Source organism: Ochotona princeps, chromosome 10 (assembly GCF_030435755.1).
Source record: "Ochotona princeps isolate mOchPri1 chromosome 10, mOchPri1.hap1, whole genome shotgun sequence".
NCBI lineage: Eukaryota > Metazoa > Chordata > Mammalia > Lagomorpha > Ochotonidae > Ochotona > Ochotona princeps.
Genome location: NC_080841.1, coordinates 14,772,958 through 14,788,597, shown reverse-complemented (window position 1 = coordinate 14,788,597; position 15,640 = coordinate 14,772,958). Strand labels below are relative to the sequence as shown.

The window sequence follows — 15,640 nt, the reverse complement described above, 5'->3', positions numbered from 1 at the left end:
TCCCTCACTCCAACAGGCTCCCTCGGGCACCTAAGTGAGTCCCACGTAGCAGGAATATGGACTATGCTCAACGCCACACCCTTTCCAGCACATGGATGCCATGTTCTGGTTAGTGCATGGTTTTGGCCAAGCTGCCGCCACATAGCAACTAACAGGTCTCTCTGTGTGGGTGTGCATGGGGCTGCCAGCCTGGGGCTTTCCTGCCTGCTTCATCCAGTAGTCTGTTCAAATCCAGTGGCAACTCTGGCAGCTCATCTTGATAACCCAAACAGTGCAGATTCTGTTGGACCACGGCTTCCACGAAAGCCCAATGATGCCTCCTCACCGGTTCTGACTCTGTTCATCAGCAAGAAGGTTTCCCTGCACTGGCTCTCACTGACATTTATTACCTGGGGAAGAATGTGGGGTAGGGGAAGGTGAGGCGGCCCAGGTGCAGCCCCTTACCCTCCATTCATCAGGACACCAGCACACATTAAACTCAAATTCAAGCATAAAAACCTTAGCGCTGGTACCAAGAGAGTCACCTGGATCTTAGAAATGATGGAACTGCCCAGCCCTGCGAGTCTTTTGCTGGGGAACTAGAGGAGGCTGGGACCTCTGGGCCTTTTGGCTACTGGGACATAATGAGCCATGACCCTTGCAGGAATGCACTAAGCCCACAGGTGGACAGGGAGCAGGCAGGCAGGCCGATGCTAGGATTTATGGGGAAAAACAAGAAGACGAGGGAGTAGAGGAGATCAAATTAGAACTTGGGGAGCACCCACTCTGGGCTGGGTCCTCAGACCACTCTTCACAAACCCCTATTTTCCAGAGACAATTGAGGCAGAGATGAAGGGAGCTGCAGTCTCACAGCTGGGTGGGCACACTTGGTCCCAGTTCTATCCGACTCCCTTGCCCCAGGGCTCTTATCGAACTCCATCTGCAGGGGAAGAGGTGATCTAGAGCCCTGGGATTGCTATAGAGGAAGGTTTGGGAAGGGATTCAAGATCTGGCAGGTTCTGACCCCAGTGACTGGAAACCCAGTGGCAATTAGCATTCTCCTCTCTATCATTTCAGGACCTCTGCATCCTATTTCCAAATCTAGCCAATGGATTTTCCAGGCATGGGGGGAAATCTCTCTTCACCTGCCCCCTCCACCTGACTAAGGGTCTCAGGGTCAGGTTACAGAATGGGAAACCCAGCAGGGTCTAGGGTGGGGTATCCCTTTAGGCTTTTCCACAGAGAGAAACTTCTCCCCTTGTCCCCCATCAACACAGACTGCAGGGTTAAAGTGCCACAGGCACCCCCAGGAAGGCGCCCCTTCCCATTTCAGCAGTTCCTTCTCTAGCATCTGGAACATCACTCCTTCTCTCTGATTTTGGGACACCCAAGAGTCCAGAAGTGATCAAAGCAAACCCCATTTGGTGAGATCTGAACATGCACTACAAGTGAGGTACTACTCAAGGTGAACAAAAAGCCCTTTACCCTCAAAGCACTTACATCTCAGATAAGTCAAGTAAAGCCATATTGTTTGGGAGGCAAAGGGGACTTGGGGGGGGATGGGGCAACAGGCAGGGTCAGATATCAGCCCCAACGCCTACCCGACTTAACCCAGAGTGTCAGCTTTTGTATCTGTAAAGTGCAGACTATAACAGAGGGGGTGGAATAATTAAAGGTAATGTATACAGAATGCCTGGCTCAGAGCAGGGTTCAAAAATGGAAGTATTTGTTTCCCAGGCCCACCTGCGTCACAGATCCTGGGCAAACGTGCACAGCCTCATGGGCAGGAGTGTCCACTGGGTGTTTTCTGCTCAGGGTTCTGGTGGGTCTGATGTGAGCAGCATATCGGAGTTGAATCCATAGCAGGTCAAGGGAACTCCCCTCTGGAAAGGTGGCTCCTGTCTGTGATCCCGTGGGTGAGACAGCCTGCAGGGTGGGGGCGGATGATGCAGCAGGTAGACTCGGGAGCTCAGCCAGCAGCAGCATTTCTTGACATTTGGATTTTGAGAGCTGGCAGAGGGAAGGCCACACGGACCAGGAGCCAGAGCCTGCTGTTTGGTTCCCCTGCTGAGTCTGGTGGGAGCAGGGAAGCCCTTCTGTGGGTACCAGAAGGCTCCCAGGCCCAGGAAGGCGCCCACTCCTAAGCTCCGTGTCACTTGGCTCTTTACAAGTCTCCACTGCCTCTTGCTTCTGTGTGTGAACTTCTATTTACAAACTAATGATCTCTAACACAAATCCTGCACCTGCCTCAGAAGGTGGCTGTTATGACATAATTGGAAATCAGCTGCCACTCAGCCTAAATCTAACAACTGCTGGTGAGTCTCAGGACGTCGCTGTCAACTGGTCAGTCCCCCAGTAATGGAAAGAGGAAATCCGTGGGATGGGCTGGGCGGGGCCTGCTCTCAGCCACGTGCATTGTTGGGAACTTCTTTATACATCTGCGTATTGAGGACAGCATTGGCGCTGGCCTCCCTGTTTGCAGTCTCAAACAGGACAACCCAGGTTTAATTTCAAGCTTGGATCAACACTTCTACCGTTAATGTTGCTAGTTAAGATGCATCTTAGCACTGTGTTAGGTGTTAAGCCATGCAAAGATGGAGGGCACAATGAGGGCAAGCTCTGGCACAGGACAGGAAACAGATGGAGGGGAAGACCATGGTAAACTAGAAAGGGGGCAGTGGGGCAGGCACGGTGGTCTGGCAGGTTATGCTGCTACTCGTACTACTGCTACTGGGATGCCAGCCAGCATCCCACAGCACAGGGTCAGTTTGAGTCCTGGTCACTCTGCTTCTGATGCAGCACCCTGTTACTGTGCCTGGGAAGCACTGGCTGAGGCTTCCAAATCCTTGACTCTGCCACCTATGGGAGAGACCCGGTTAGAGCTCCTGACTTGGGCTTAGTTCAGCCCAGCTCTTGTACCCATTTGTGGAGTGAATCAGGGGATGGAAGACATTTTCCTCTCTCTCTTGTCATTCTACCTTTCAAATAAATAAATCAATCTCAACAGGGAGGGAGTAGGGATGGTCAGTGGAATAATAAGTCGCAGATAAATTTGCACTTTGATGTTGATGCAGTGTTGTTACCAACGGTAACTTATTTCTCCACCACAAGATCCAATAGGCTGGATGAGGAAAGGGGACACTCCACTGCTGTCAGAGGTGGGGAAACTCAGGCTTGGCATTAGCAGGTGCAGGCTGCACAACTGGGGCTAAGCCCATTTCTTGGCCCTTTTGCCACACTGCCCCCCACCCCCTCAAATGCTGGGTGAAGTGGCTGAAATGAGGACTAGATGAGAAACTGGGGGATTTCTCTGCAAGTCAACCTTTTCATTCCTGAGTGCCCATGAGGCACTCTTGGGCCTCCCAGCCATGGATGCTTCTGCCCATCAGAGTCTGAGGCAAGCACACAGCACCAGGAGGCCCATGCACCCAGGGAACATGTACACCAGACTGGACACTCAGCTTCAGCTGAGTACCAGGGCCCAGGTTGCCTCAAGCTGAGGAGAGGAGGGCCGCCCTGCACCGGTGCCTCATGCCTGCCATGCCCAGGCCTCACCTTCCCCAAGGCCTGGGGCTGAATGTGCTCTCCAGGAAGATAAATACAAACTCCTGGAGCTTCATCAGCCCCCACTCAGGCTCAGGGAGCACACGCAGAGCTGGTGGTGAGCAATTCTCACCCCCTCTCCACCCCTCGATCACGGCGTTTCCCCACACCCTGTTGTAGCGCTTGGCATATGGTCTGTGTTCACTTCGGGCTTGCTGAATGAATAAATGAATAAGTGCACAAGCAAACGTGCGAATGAGTGACAGATTGGTTCTGGCAATACAATCATCCCGGGCTGTCACATCACAGCGGCTCCGCCCTGTTGACTCAGACCCTGAAAATGCGCTAACCACACTTAGTGCCTCCCCTTGGACCTCTCAGAGGAGCCACGCCCTCAGGATGGTGGGGCCAGGGACACCCAGGCCCAAGGACCCTGCCCACCATCTCTTTCCTGACACCTGCTTCCCAGTGCAGCCTCCCAGCTGTGGTGAGGACAAACACGCTCCATGAAAATGAGGGCAGGGCCCTAGGGGGCTTACTCACTTTTTAACTTTGCGAATCACTTTGGATGTCTGTGAGCTCAGCAACAATAAGAACCACAGCAATGTGTCTAGCACCCTTCTTTCCAAGTACCCCTGCCATGGGAGCTCACTGTGCTGTCCATCGCCACTCACTCTCAGGCCAGGCCTGGGTGTCCCTACTGTGTGTGGAGACATGAGCCACACAGAAGTCGGTCTGGAGAGGATGGAGTCAGGCGCCCAACACAGTCCTTGGAGTGGGACAAACAGGGCTGCAGCTCCCCCAACTCTGCCTCAAACCAGCATCGCCGGGCAAGTGTCTCCAGCATCATCCATCTGAAATATCCTGGGCTGATAAAATGAGCTGTGCCCTCTCCTCCCCAAACCCAAAGCCTGCGGCTTGACTTTTCCCCCTATTCAAGGTCAGGAAGCTCCTGCAAGTTTGGATGGCAGCTGTGCCTCTCCGCACATCGTGACAGATGTCTGATGAGTGAGCGGGGGCTCTCTACCAGGAAGGCTGCAGCACAGACGGTGGGGAGGGGACCATCCTAATGGCCCATCGGCAGCAGAGGAGCAGGTAGGCAGCAGGCGCATTGCAGGCCAGATGCCACTGTGCTGGTGCCATGGGTGCTAGCTCGGATGGTGCTGGAGGCATTCCAGCAGGTGGGCCAGCGCCTCCCAGGCTCCTCTGTCAAACAGCAGCTGGGCCCCTCCACCTGAGCCCCACTCCCCATCTCCCTCCACCCTATTCTCTCCTCCATCCCATCTTCTGGCCTTTCTTCTTCAAATCCTGTTTGGCAAAAGCCTCCTCCAAGAATAATTTCCAGTCGAATCCTGCCAAATGCTGGTCTCCCCATTCCCACTAACACCTCTTCAGCTCCCAGCCGTTCCATCAGCAACTCCCAGCCACTGCGAGGCCATGCATGTCTGCACCAGATGGGGCTGATTGTGAGGCTATGTTCCTGCTCTCTCAGCTTCCCTTAGGAAGGGCAGGGCAGGACAGGGCAGGGCAGGTCCGCATCACTTCCTCCTTCTTATCATTCTCCATCTTCAGCTTCTGGGATATGAAATGAGACATTCAGGAAGCAGGAATAAGGGTCTGTAGACGGACCAGACTTCCCTCTATCCATGGACAGCTGCCCTGGCCAGGTACCAGTGAGGCCAGTGCTGGAATCCCAACCAGAGTCTATGCAAAGGGCTCAGTCAACATGTCTACCTCCCGGGCCAAAGTCTAAATTGAGAGGGAGGGCGAGCTGTCCGACCAGCTGGTGGCTGGCCTCACATTTTTCCTACTCCAACCACAGTTCCGATGATAACCTCATCTCTCCAGCCCGGAGCCCTGCCCACAAGCCTAATGTCTGATACTATTTGGGTTGAGCCGTATGACATTGCCTTTTGTAGGTCAGACATGGTCATGTGATGGAAGTTTCATGCGATTCAGTCCCATAACCCTTTGGGGGAACTGATTATGCTCCCTAGGGAAGAGTAACACACCCCCATCCCCACCCCGAAGGCCTGGTCTTTACTTTTAGCCAATATTCCTTAGTTGACAGCTTGGCACATGACAGAATCACGGGAGGATGAAGGAAACATTTCCCATGAGAAGTTGCAGGCAGGCAGAGGGGGACATCCTGAAACTCATCCTACTTGTAAACCTCAAGGCAGGCATTGCCAAAGTAGGTCCTTTGCCTGGTCCTGGTGGACAGAGGCATGAAGCTGAACTATGGTTTGGGACCCGGTGCCAGATGCCATGAGGAAAGGAGCTCGGTTGGGGCACTCAGTATTGTACCTCTCTGGCTCCCTTTGAGTCAGCAATGTCTCAAGGGCCAAACCTGGTTTCCTGCTACAGTGAGAGGAGGGCCCAGAGATGCCACCTGCCTGGCTTAAGAACACAGAGCGTGAGGCTCTGCTTGCCAGTCTTGGGCAACTCGGGCACACAACAGCACACTTTTCCCCATCTGTCCCCTTTCCAACTGCATGGCACCCATTGTTTCAGGCTCCCTGGAAAGACAGAAGGGGGACCAGTTGGAGGATCAATAGTCCTGTCCTATATGAAAGAGCCCTGAGTCAACATCAGGCCCTGCCTACAGTTTCCAGGGAGACGAGACTGAGAGAGAGAGAGAGAGAGAGAGAGAGAGAGAGAGAGAGAGAGAGAGAGAGAGAGAGAGAGAGAGAGAGAAAGAGAGAGAGAGAGAGAGAAGCAGGCAGAACTCTGGAAACCCAATCTCTCCCCAAGGCATGACCAGGCTGGGAGGGTAGCAATGGGCGGCCAGGTGATTTAGGTCCCTGCTCAGGGACTCCTGGCAGGCTGCCTAGCCCCGGTGTGAAGGCTCCCACAAGCACAACAGGTTCTCTCTCAATCACCTGATTGGAGAATCCCAGAGGAACCAGAAAGGTTGACCCACAACCACCTCTGGGCTACAGGTGAATCCTCTCTCTCAGGCAGGACATGTGTTCCAAGGAGAGGTGGGAGGTCCAAAAATAAATCCACACTTTGATTCTATTTTCCAAGAATTTTTACAAAGTTTGGTTAATGGCTTAAATTTTATTTATTTACTTGAGAGGAAGAGAGAGAACAAGTGAGCTTCCATCTGCTAGATGCCCTGAACGGCTGGGACTGGGTCAGGCCAGAGCAGTGAGCTGATGGCCCAGTCCAGGCCACTCACCTGGGAGGCAGGAAGTCCATCTCGGGGCCCATCTGCACCGTCTCCCAGGGTCTGCTTCGGCAGGAAGCTGGAGCCAGAGCCGGAGCCAGGGACTAATTCCAGCTACCCTGATGGCAGGGAGGGGCATCTTGCCTAACGTCTTAACCCATAGGTGAAGTGCTTACTCTCCCTTTCCAAGAACTTCCTAAAATACTATCATCCACATGCACACTCCTGCCCCCTGCCAACTGCAGTCCTTTGGAAGTAGCTTGTACATACTTTGCTCCCAAATCAAATTTACATAAGCTTTAAGAATAAAGATACTGTTCTATAAAACTACATTACCCATTCTCCACACCTAAAAAACTTCATAATTGCATATCATTTAATATCTACTGGAAATAATCGCCCAATTGTCCCAGCATGTCTTATTAACTTGCTTATGACTCGGGATGCAGTCAAAGTTTCTCCATTGCACATCTCTATGATGTCTCTGCTTTCTTTCATTCTAGACTGGTTTCCACCCTTCACAATGTCCCCCCTTGGTCCTATATTGCACGATTTTAATATTTTTTTTCATTACATTCTTTTTTCCTTTTTTACATGTGTAACAGAAAAATGTTTTTGTGTCTTTGTAAAATTGTGTCATATCCACAAATTCACAATTCATGATAAAACCCATCAGAAACAGTGTTCCATATAGAAAAGATGTCCTCCCTTGGTCACCACTACAGAGGCGTTCAGGCCTGCCCTACCGGGGTAGGCTGCCTCCTGCCGTCAGCCACAGCCTTTGATGAAGTCTACATTTAAATTTACAACTCAGGCCAGCAATAGGCTTCTGACAGCAGGCTCCGACAGTCTACACGCATTCAGGTATATTTTAAACTTGGAATAAAATATCTTCATTTAGAGCAAAAATCGTTACTATTCTAAAATGCACCCTAGCCATGACACTTGCGTTTCTGAAGTCTTACCCAGCTGTTGCTCAGCATGGCTGAGGTTGGCTCACACCGGACATTTCCATGTTGTCTTGTTGTTATAAAGATTCAGGACATTTTTCACAACTACTGGGAGGGGGGGTGGGTATGCAGCACTTCAGGGGTGACGCTAACGTCAGATGCCCTCCAACTGTGGATTCTGACTACGTAGCTGACAGTGTAGAATGTCCCCTCTGTAGTCAGGACCAGGTCACCTGGAAGGTGAGATGCTGTGTGCTACGGAGTGACCACATCCCCAGGTAATGGTATCAGGAGGCGGGGCTTGGAGGAAGCGCTTAGATGATGAGGGTGGAGTCCTGAAGGAAAGGTGGGGTCCATTTCTGCCGTGTGAAGGTACAGCCACACACAGGCCAGGAGGCGGGCCCTCTGCAGACACCAGAGGGCGTAGGCTTCCGTCTTCAGAAGGGTGAGGAACTATGCCCTCAGTCCAAGCTCTCCACTCAGGGGCTTTCTGCCACAGGCGGCCTGAGTTGGAGGCCTGTCAGGAACCAGATTTATTAGTGAGCTAGTCTGAATCAGTTACTACGGCAGGGGTGGAGAGGGGCTGCCAATCAGTGCATTTAAAGTTCTGATTCGGGGAGGTCACTACGTGCTGGCCATGGGGCGTGAGGTTTCACACAGGCAGAGGAACACGTCTGTCATCTACTGCACATGGTGACTACAGGTGACAGTCGTGTAGTATGGGCAGGTGCTGTGGCGTGGCGGGTAAAGCTACCGCCTGCAGTGCCAGCATCCTGAATAGGCACAGTGATGATCCTGACTGCCCCACTCCTGATCCAGCTCTCCGCTAGCATGCCTGGAAAGAAAGCACAATATGGCCCAAGGAAAGACTCCTACAAGGGAGACTCAGAAGAAGCCCCTGGCTCCTGGCTTCAGTCCAGCCTACCCTTGGCCACCGCAAACCAGAGATAAAAGATCTTTATCTCTCTGTGTGTGTCTCCTTCTAACTCTTCTAGTCAAATAAATAAATCTTTAAAAAAAGTAACATATTCCAAAATTGCTAAAACAGTAAATTTTTGCTCACACACACACACACACACAGATAAAATATATGAGGTGGTGGATATGTGAGTTTGAGTTAATCACCCTGTCACACACATATCAAGATATCACATTGCACTTCACAAATATATAAAATTAGTTTTGTCAATTGAATAAAAAAAATTGTTTTAGGTTCATGACAACCCAGACATTTTTGTTAAGGATTTCCCCATGCTGTACCTCAGCCCTGCATCTGTCAACAGGGCCTCCTGGAATCTTTGTCTACAATGTGGTGCTTTTCGCTGCTCATCCCACACTGGCTGTGGAAGTCCCATTAACCAGCTCTTGTGCCCTCTGACACACATTCCCTTTGATACACACATGTGCTCGCTTTCTATCACAGTCCAGTGCACCTGGACTTCCTGGTCTCAGACCTGGACTTGCACACTTTCCCAAGCAACCTTGTTTTTTTTGTGTGTGTGTGTGTGTTTTTTTTTTCCCTGGGAAACAGTCCTTGAAACTCAATCCCAGGTGTCAGGCCAGCATTGTGTCGTGGCACTGCACGTAAAGCTACCACTTGTGACACTGGCATCCCATATGGGTGCCAGTTCAAGTCCTGGCTGCTCCACTTCTGATTCAGTTTCCTGCTAATGGCCTGGCAAAAGCAGTGAGGGATGGGCCGAGTACTTGGGCTCCTGAAACCCACGCAGAAGACCTGGATGAACCTCCTGGCTTCAACCTGGCTCAGCTCTGGTAGTTGTAGCCATTCGGAGAGTAAACCAGTGGATTGAAGATCTCCCTTCCTTTCTCTTTTTCAAATAAATGAATCTTTTTTTTAAAGATTTATTTATTTTTATTACAAAGTCAGATATACAGAGAGGAGAGACAGAGAGGAAGATCCTCCATCCGATGATTCATTCCCCAAGTGACCGCAACGGCCGGTGCTGTGCCGATCCGAAGCTGGGAACCTGGAACCTCTTCCAGGTCTCCCACATGGGTGCAGGGTCCCAAGGCTTTGGGCCATCCTCCACTGCTTTCCCAGACCACAAGCAGGAAGTTGGATGGGAAGTGGAGCTGCTGGGATTAGAACCGGTGGCCATATGGGATCCCGGGGCGTTTAAGGCGAGAACTTTAGCCGCTAGGCCACGCCACCGGGCCCCAAATAAATGAATCTTAAAAAAATAAAAATTAAACTTCAGGTACACATGTGTTTAATGCTGCTTGGACCCTTGGCGGGGTGGACCTAGGAAACTCACAAACAGCACAGAGCCCTCCCCACCCTTCCCATTCCCATCCCATCTTCCTATCTCTTCCTCTAGGTGAGACCCTGATGAACACAAACAGCAACAGTTACTCATCTGACCTAACCTCCAGCAAAGAAAACAGTGTCGACTATACCATTACCAGTAACATGCCTACAATTCAAGGTTTCCTTCCAGCTCCTTATCCTTAGAAAAGCTACTTCACTAAAGATACAGCCATATAGTGAGAGTATTTAGCTTAGAAAAATTCCTTGAATGACTTACTTCCTTTGTAGTTAAACTGATGTTTTGTGAGTCACCTTGTTGTCGTGGGCAACATCAGGGTTTAGTGCGTCTTTCTTTTGGATCAAAGCTCTCTGAGAAGGTAGAACAGGAAAAGCTTCAAGCGTAGACCCATCTACCTCCCTACAGGCAACCATCGTAACCAGCTCATGTTTTATCCTTCCTCTGGGCTTTCGTAAAGCATTTTCCTATTTCTCCTAGCTCTCACCCCAAAGTATGTCTTTTGTTTTTACTAAATAATATCCCGGGAAATCACATCGTATGATTTCATAGGACTCCTATTCACTCTTCTTCCTTTAACTGGCTGTATAATACTCCAATGTGTAGACTTACTATTGCTCATTCAACTAGTCTCAAAAGGATGGGATTTGAGGAATTTTCAGTGATTTCTAATTTTTTAAAAAAAATATTTTTCATTTATTGAGAGGCAGAATGAGAAAGAGTGAGTGAGTGTATCTGTTGGTTCACTCCTTAAATGGCTGCATTAGCTGGATCTGGGCCAGGCCTCTAGCTCTGCCACACTAGTGGCAGGGGCCTAAGCACTTCAGCCATCCTCTGCTGCTTTCTTAGGCACATTAGCAGGGAGCTGGATCACAGTAGAGCAACCAGGACTCAAACTGGTGCCCATACGGGATCGCAGACGCTTATCTTGTTAGGTCACAATGCCACCCTCCCTCCCTAGTGATTTGCTATTACAGATATCACCACGTGTACTTGTACCATGTCTGTGAATGTTCATCTTCTGAATGAGGCCCTAGGAAAGCAGGGGTGCTGGGTAAATGTGGGTGTAGCCTGCTCCCTTCCCCTCCATGGCGGGGGTGCTAGCTGGTACTCTTGACATTGGTATTGCAACACTGTGAAGTAGCCTGAGCTGGTCTTGAACCTGGCTGATCATCCTTCACCTCCCCACCATGAGATACCACCCTAAGCGCCCCACCTGTACTTCAACTGATATGGCAGGACAGTAAGAGAGAAGAGGGGTCCTGGGACTCCCACCGCAGGGCCTCCTCCCAATATGTCGGTCGGCTGGGCATTTGTGTGTATGAAATGTAGGGAAGCCCTGCAGAGAGAAGCCATGCAGCTGGAGACCTCAACCAGAGAGCACCGAGAGTGGGCGTGACCAGAAAGAGTGTGGCCTGTGCCCACCAGCCTAGGCTGCCTCCCACATGGGCTACCTTCCATGGCCTCTGTCTTTCCTAGCCAGGAGCCCTGGGCTCTGGTCTTACTGGATCCTGTCTGACTTCAAGTGGGCTAAACACACAGGACTGGGTTCAGGGGGAGGCAGAATAGAAAGTGCCCATCAGTGCTGCTGTACCACACACAGAGGAAATAAGTCAGTGGAACAAGAATGGCTCAGGCCAGGGAAAAGGAAAGAGGAGACAAAGAGAGATGCTGGGAGAGGAAGCTGCGGACAGAACATTCCACACCAACCTTCTGTGCCCCAGCCCCAGGGACCATGCCTTTCCCGTGACTATAGAACACGGTAGATGAGTGGGGAAAGTGTCACTCCCTCGTGACTGAGCCCAGAGGCCTTGTCTGTCTCATCCCTCTCTCCTCACCCTGACACACCCTAGAATACCAGTGGCAGAATCCCACACGGGGCATGGCCTGGGGGTGAGGAATAGAAGCCAGCTGGTCTGCGGAAGGACAGTGAGGTCCAGGGCGGACCATCCCCCTGCAAGGTCAAACCCAACAGGGGACAGGGAACACACACCTTCCTTGCCTCACTCCAAAGGCTGGTGCCTCTGGAGTGTTCTCCCTTACATGGGCATGACCCAAACGTGGGCTGAGCTGTGTCTATGGGTGCTGGGTCTTCAGGCTGGGAGCTTTGACAGAAAAGAAAACAGCCTGTGGGGGTTCCTGGAGGAAGAGAGCTTGAATGAGAGGAGAAGCTGCTGACAGGTGGCTGCAGTGATGGGCCCGTGTCCTGACTGGACTCAGGTCGCAGGGAATGGTGGGCATTCTCCCAACATTCTAGCCTACCGACACCCACCCATTCGTTCTTGCAGCACTCAGCACACCGGGCAAATCTAACTGCCTTACTACTGCCTGCCCCCACCCCCCACCCCACACCTTCTGACATTACAACCTACAGTCAGCTTTTCCTCAGCAGCTTGCGGAGCCAGCTTCCCTTTCTGCAGAACGCCAGAAAGGAACCTGCTTGGTTGAGGCTCCCCCTCGCTTCCCAAGTTCCCCCCCTCCAAGCCACCTCTTCTCGGTAAACAGCTTTCAGAGCTCAGGCACTGTGCTGGGCGCTGCCAGTCAAAAGCAGCCAGGCCAACAGAGTCTCCTTAACGCTCGACCTTGAGTCTAGGAACACGGAGGTGGGAAGGGAAAAGGGCTGCGTGGGGGCCAGGAGGCAGGAAGGTCCAGGCTGCTAAGTGCTTTCTCCGTCCTCGCCGCGCCGCCGAGGCAGGGCCCGGGAGGGTGGGGCCGAGCCGCAGGCGCTGCTGGCTGCAGAGACAGGCGAGAGGGAAGGGGGCCGTGGCTTGGCTGCAGCACCCACTCCTTGCCGGGGCTGGGCTGCAGGGGAGCAGCACCCCCTACTCCCCACCTCGCCAGAGCAGGCGCCCCAGAACCAGCTTCTCAAGAAACAGCCCTCCAAGTCTACCAGATTCTCCCCCCTCCTCGCCCCCGTCGCCGCCGCCGCAGCTCTGAAAACCGGCAGCCCAGCGGCAGGAACCGGACCCGCAGCCGGTGCCGGGAAGGGACCGGCGTGATTCGGGGCTTGCGCCTCAGCAAGATGGTGGCGGGCGGGACCGCTGTTGTGACGAGAGGCACAAACAAGGATTCCCCTCCTCTCCCTGCTGAACAAGGGCACGGGAGTCTTCGCCTTCCCCCTTCCCCAGTTCTCTGCTCCAGCCCAACTCTCCGGGGGGTGGACACAGGTGCTACCTCCCCCACACCCGACTCTCACAGGTTCGCGGGCCACAGGTCCTGGACCTGCCCTCCTCAGGACAACCTCTGCAGAGCTCCTTCATACCTCTCCCAGAAAGGGGAGGGGGCGGACTGCTCCTCCTCACCTCAGCCTCTGGCCCTCACCTGGCCCAGGCAGGGACACCCCCAGTTCCTCCCCTCCTGCCAAGTAAAGAAAACCTCAGCGCAAAGGAGGCAGCATGGAGTGGGAGTGGGAGCTTTCCAATGGAAAAAAGGGAGGAGATGGGGGCGGCTCTGGGAAAGGGCTTCAGACTCCCCCTTCCAGCCCGCACCCCCAGGAGGAGGAGGAGGCGACAGTCCACCCCCCCCCCCCCCAGCCTCCACCGTGCTCCCCTCCTGGGCAGCTAAGCGCCAGCCAGCTTCTTCCTCCGACAGCCTCCCTCCCGACCAGGCCTGCCTCGCAGCCCCAGTTCCACGGAGCACAGGTGCCCCCTCCCTAAGGGGTGCAGCAGTCTCTACCTCCGCGCCCTTGCAAGCGTTTAGGGGCACCCCGTCGGCTGAAGGAAGGCGCCTGCCTGGCCTTGCCTAGGAGCTTGGCAGAGCAAGGGAAACAGTCCCAGTCTCCAGTCCGCCACCACCCCAGCCGCCCCTGGGACGCCTCCAGTCCATCATTTTGCAATGACAAACTTTTCCCAGGCACCCCCTTACCCTGGTTCCCCTCGGGCCAGAGAGGCGCGCGGGGCGGCGCCCGGGGAGACACTCCTACAGTTGGTTTGGGACACACACACACACACACACACACACACACACACGCCGGCGGTGCGAGGGAACTCCCAGCTTTTTCCAAAGCTAATTATAGATGTGAGCGTCTGAGGATGTTTTGCAAGCGGCAGAAACTGCTGAGGTTTCTCTGCAGAGCAGGAGAAATTTCATTTGTGCACACCCCCAACTTCTCCCGGACTCCCCATCCCATCTCCACCCCACTTCCCGAGACAGCCCCTCTCCCAAGTCCCCCACATATGCACGCATATACGCAGCTCCTCCTTCCCGCCGAAGATTTTTGGCTCCCCCTCCCCCCAATCTCTCTTTGGGGCTTTCGAGAAAGGGAACAGACGCGGAAAATATTTTTGCAACAGTTTTCCATTCTGCTCCTGGTTCCCAAGCCAAGGGGGAGGGGAAAGGCAGGGGCGGATGGACACGTGTGTGTGTGTGTGGGGGGGGGTAATGGATAATCGCTTCCCCCCCCCCAAGAGCTTCATTTGGGTGTGAAAAAGGCATCTCTGCGCACCCCTACCCACCCCCCGCCAGGATCCCCGGACCGTCCGGAACGAGCAAACGAAAAAGGCATCACTTGTTTGATTTTGGTGTGGTTCCGCAGAGCCGACCGGAGGCAAGGCAGGCAGTATTGGGCGCATCTGTGCGTGCGCGCGCGCGCTTGCTGGTGGTGGTGGGGACCCCCAAATCTTCCAAGCCCAGGGGCATGGAACGGGCTAGGAAGACGGCACGCGGGGAGTTTCAGACGCCCGAGAGGGAAAGAAGAGCGTAAAGTTTGCAAACGTTCCCGGACAGCCTACCTCTCTCTAGCAACGATCCGGGCTGGTCCGCGCGGGATGCTGTCTTCGGGCAGCCATGCACGGGGCCGGCGCCGGGCCGACCCTCCCCACTCCGCTCTCGCCGGGGCCGAGACGACCGCCTCGCCGCTCCCGAGGCCGCCGGGGGGGAGTAGGCTGGCTGGGTCTCCTCCCCGGCCCTGCCCGGGCTCCTGGAAGAAGACGCGCGACGCAGGGGAGCTGGGCGGGGGCCTCGGCTCTGTCAGGCGTCCCAGGGATGCAGCCCTCCTGGCAAGTTCGAGGCTGCCTCGCGACCCCCAGGGCTCCGGACGCGGCGTCAGGAGCGGAGCCTCGCGGAGAAAACGCTTGTCATGGCAACGGCTCCAGCTAACTCGGGCCGGCCCGGGGTTCTCGGGCTCGCCCCGAGCCGAGCGGGCGGGGCCGGGGGCGGAGCGCGCCGCGGCGGAGGCGGAGCTGGGCGCGCCGCCAGACCCCGACTCCGCCGTTAAGGTGGCCCCATCCGAGCAGCAGCCGCGGCCGCCGCGGCTTCCTGGTTTGTCTTAAAGAGGAATAGGAGAAGGGAGCGGAGGACTTGTCCGCCCTCCCAGGATTCCTCCCACGCCCCGGCTCTCACTTGTTGAGAGAAAGAGCGTGAGAGAGGGAGAAGGAAAGAGCGCGCGCGCCAGCGCGAGCGAGCCGAGCGGGCTGGAGGCGGGGCGGGCGTGGGGTTTGGGTGTGGGTGGCTGTGTGCGACCGTTGCTGGGTGGAGGGGAGAAAAGGAAGCTTCTGCAGGCGATTTGCTTCCTGCAGCGCCTACCGAGGTTTCAACACCTCTTCCTCAGCTTCAGGACCCAGGAACCCTGCAGGGTGTCTGTGGACACTCACTGGTACCTGCCCTCTGCCCTTCCGCCCCTGCTGCGCCCCTGCCTGGTGGTGTTGGGGTGGGGGGTGCGCATCACCGAGTAGAAGGACCTGCTTGGGTACGCGCAAGGCGCTCACACACAT

The 15,640-nt window shown here is 54.3% G+C and overlaps 1 protein-coding gene across 6 annotated transcripts in view; it reads right to left on the bottom strand.

Annotated features, from left to right (window-relative positions):
- Positions 1-15,176, bottom strand: part of ATP2B4 (ATPase plasma membrane Ca2+ transporting 4) — an 83,418-nt gene extending 68,242 nt beyond the window's left edge. For 3 of the 6 annotated variants that reach the window (XM_058669036.1, XM_058669038.1, XM_058669037.1), the window contains exon 1: positions 14,660-15,171. The gene's annotated coding sequence lies outside the window, so the exon portion shown is untranslated. Of the gene's footprint in view, positions 1-14,659 lie in introns of all 6 variants that reach the window. The other 3 variants (XM_058669039.1, XM_058669041.1, XM_058669042.1) reach the window with 2 other exon arrangements.
- Positions 15,177-15,640: the final 464 nt, after the last annotated feature.